The sequence below is a fragment of the Spea bombifrons genome, chromosome 11, assembly GCF_027358695.1.
Source record: "Spea bombifrons isolate aSpeBom1 chromosome 11, aSpeBom1.2.pri, whole genome shotgun sequence".
Taxonomy (NCBI): Eukaryota; Metazoa; Chordata; class Amphibia; order Anura; family Pelobatidae; genus Spea; species Spea bombifrons.
In genome coordinates, this window is record NC_071097.1 from 19,002,368 (window position 1) to 19,006,439 (window position 4,072).

The following is a 4,072-nucleotide window of genomic DNA, read 5'->3' on the forward strand; positions in this document are numbered from 1 at the left end:
GTTCAGTTACAGGCAGGACAAGCCTTGCATTGCTGTATAGTGTCTGAAACTAAGCGCTCCTTCTAGTGGCAGGAAATAGGTACTGATTTAATGTAGACAACCACAAGGGGGCACTATGAGCAAAGAGTTGAAGACAAATCTTATCCCATAGGTCTGCTTTATAATTGCAACAACGGTAATAAAACATCTAATGCACTGCTATAAATTAATTATAGATCTATCAGTTTTCTATTATATAACATATGCTATAAATTCCACACAGATTATTAGGGCGTCACTAGCTCACGCGTATGTCATTACCCCATGCAAAATGTAAAGCACCATTTAAATCGTTTCCCTTTATAAATATTTCTAGATTGTAAGCTAGTTAGGATAGCCTTACCTGGTGTTTCTGTAAGTCAGATTGTTATATTATGCACTACTTGTTATGTTCTGTTTACCCTTTGTACGGCGCTGCAGAACATGATGGCACTATATAAAACAATAATAATAATCAATACTCAGAAGCACAAGGCCTGTTAACACTGTTGCTAGTATTACTAGATGCCCAATAACTTGACAGAAATAGCATAGAAACGGGGGGGGGACTTTTTATTGTGTTTTATGTGCTTATGCATTCAGAGCAGAAAATAAAATGGTAGACCTGCTGTTTACTTGCTTAAGATGGCTATTAATGGCTCGCATACATGGTATAGCATCTTAAAAGTGGTTGCCTGGTGATTGATGGCAAAATATTTGGGCCCAAAATCAAAACCCTCTGATAAATTACGTGGAAGATTCAGTTTCTCACTACTCACTACTCACTGACTTTGTCAGGACATCCTAATAACGAAACCGGTTTTAAACAACTATTACTGGATCCTTCTCCAGTCTGCACCAAATAACAGGCTCCATTTTGGAACCGGCACACATATGTAAACAGACGTACTCATACCCATATACACATTCATTCTAGCACACACTCCATATCACCCCACTTACAGAGAAATACACATCCATGCATTTATACACCTATACATACATGCATACATACATACATACATACATCCCGCCCCCGCTTACCTCTCACCACTCTAGCAGCATTATCTCTGGCTGCTTGCACACTGAACCAGTAACAAAGCGTGTTTCGTAGAATCTTTTGATTGTAAGACAATACAAACATTTAACCATGTGTGTGTTCTTGAAGAATGTGGCTGATAACTTCGTCCCTGGTTTTGGTAATTTTGGCCGTCTCAGAAAGCTTATTTTTTTCCCTTGTGCGTACTTCTTCCAACTGAAGGATGTCCCCCACCTTCCGCATCGAGTCTCAGCCCTAATGCGGAAGCGCTCTAGGTCGTCAGGGTAACACAGCGGATCACCAGAGAAGAAAGAAGAATGATAATGCGAAGAATGAGAACACGAAGAAAGAGAAAAAGCAGAGAACATTGAGAGTGTGACAGAGTGTGAAAGCATGACAGAAAGTGAGTGCAGAAAACAAAATTCAAACGAAAATTCTGATTTTTCAGTTTTTTAAATTTGTTATGTTGGAGTCCTTCCTCATTTTTGGACATATGTACGAAAATAAATTAAAACTATTCCCACTACAAAATTCTAAAAAGCCACATACTTCTTCTTTGAACCCTCGTGAGGATGTGGATCTAATTTTAATAAAATAGGCATTTTTTATGGGCAAATAAATGACACTTTGCACAATCTTTAGCATCCGAATTTTATTTACATAGTTCAACTAGTGGTTTCAAATGAAGGCTAAGTCCCTTCTATTTACAGGTTTGTTTCATATATATATACACGTTTATACTTGAAAAGTAAGAAAACTGTACAAAAATTAGAAATACCTTGAATGAAATAAAAGAAATACATAAATTATATATATGTAACATTGGAGTTTTCACACACTGAGTAAAAACAGTCTTTGAACGGCAATAGAATCAGGATACTTAGCTAATCGAAAGGAAATAAAGTCTGCACGTTAGATTTCAATGCACAAAAGTAACTGTCCGAGTTTTCAAATACAATGAAAGTTTTACATTTGTGTCGGTTCCACACAGAAATACAAAAAAAACACATATATGCAAGGTATGTACATAAAATACTATCAAAAACGGTGTCACTTCTGGTATGAGAGTGATGTGAGTTAGGATCAAAACGTGTTTTATTGTAAGAAGGAATAACACCAGCTGTCCATTAACCTTCACCCTGTGTTTAATCAATCAATCAACTTCTAAAGAGGAAAAAAGGGAAAAACTTAAGATTTGTCGTTTTAAACTCTTACTTCACTATTCATTATGAAGAGCAAACACTGGCAAGGTTCTCCAGCAAGAAGGGCTTAGCGGACCCTTCAAAATGCATAACCTAAGAGGCGAGGAGAAGAAGAAGACATTTCATGGATTCACCTACGCATTATGCAGGGCCAGCCAAGCTCTTCCTGCAGCAGAAGCTCACCGAGGTTGAACCTTCAAATTGTATAATGAAGTCAAGGAGCTAAAACAGCTCTCCAGCAAACTCTCCTGTCATAAAACCTCCGTATTGCACATTATAGAAGTGGTAAGAAAAGACTATTTACCCTCGAGTGAGATACAACCAAAAAACTGTAATTACAATGCAGTTTTACGATGCCCACTTTCAGAAAACGCTACTTAAAATCCTTAATCTAATAACACAAATGTCCCAAAATAACTATAATTGTTCCCCAGATGTTACATCTAATAACCTCAAAATGTGTTTAGTGTTCATAAGCACCCATTACCTAGGTAGCAGACACAAAATGACAATGTATTGGAAAATAGGAGAAGGTAACTTTTTTGGAAGATTGGGTTTGAGATTGGACACAAAAATCCCACATCTCAGTTACTTTGCAAGCGAGCTCGTACATCGTGATAACGCCAAGGGTATTTGTTAAGCTCGTACAATGTATAGATCTTGGCGTATTCACCCGAAGACCTATAGTGCAGATTCACCCTGTCTGAAGCTCCTCTAATATTATTAAATTAAAAACAATGCATTATCTGGAGTAACAACAACCTATTGGGATGAAGAATGCATGATTCTATTAAAAAATACAAATATTATAATAGACGGCAGGCAAATGTATATAAAAATTGGAACCCGGAAAAAAACAAAGACGCTAGCAGTAGAAATATAAGGAGCGATAGGTTAACTAGTGTCTTTATTATTAAGGGCATCCACCGCATGGCAAAACAGCTACGATTAGGATGTGTCGGATCGCACGCCATAATGATCTGACATCATTTTTGTGGAAAAAGCTCTATCCTCTAACTAGACCAGGGGTCCTCAAACTGCGGCCCTCCAGCTGCTGCAGGACTACATCTCCCATAATGCTCCTTCAGCTAAGGGGCTGGCTGAGGAGTATGGGAGATGTAGTCCTGCAGCAGCTGGAGGGCCGCAGTTTGAGGACCCCTGAACTAGACAGTCAAAGACAAGCCCGATTTCTTTAATCCATGTGTTGGCCGCTAACATTTCCCCCAAAAAATAGATGTGAATTAAACTCACAACCTGCCTCCAGTAATATTTTAGGTGGAAATGAATTATTTTGACAATATGGGAAAAACAATAATTAAGTGGAATTTATAGATGACACTAACATGTCGTATCAATATGGCCATTCCTTACAAGGTACTCCAAAACGCAGTAGGCTTCTAAGCTAAAGGTCCAGTGCTCTAAATGCGAAAGCGTTACATTTCGATGTGGGGTTTATTCGATGGGCAATTTCATTCTGCATTATGAAAAGGCAAACACAGAGAGCTGTGTGGATGAAGAGCCGCAAAAGCTCAGCATGCAGCGTGGCAAGATAATTAAGATCACATAAAAAAAAAATCTTGCCACTGGTGGACTATCTAGGCCCTCTTGATGGAGTAGATCACTGGGTTTTCCCTTTAAATGCATAGCGAAGCGGGTGGTTTTATTTAAACGTCAAAGGGACACCACACATCAAGAACCCAACCGTAAAAAAATGTTTTGCAGGGACTTATAATAAAATATAGAAAGCTTCTGGCTTTACAGTTTAGGTTGTAAAACATACTAGGATGCTCGCAGTGGACTTCCTTTCAAAAAG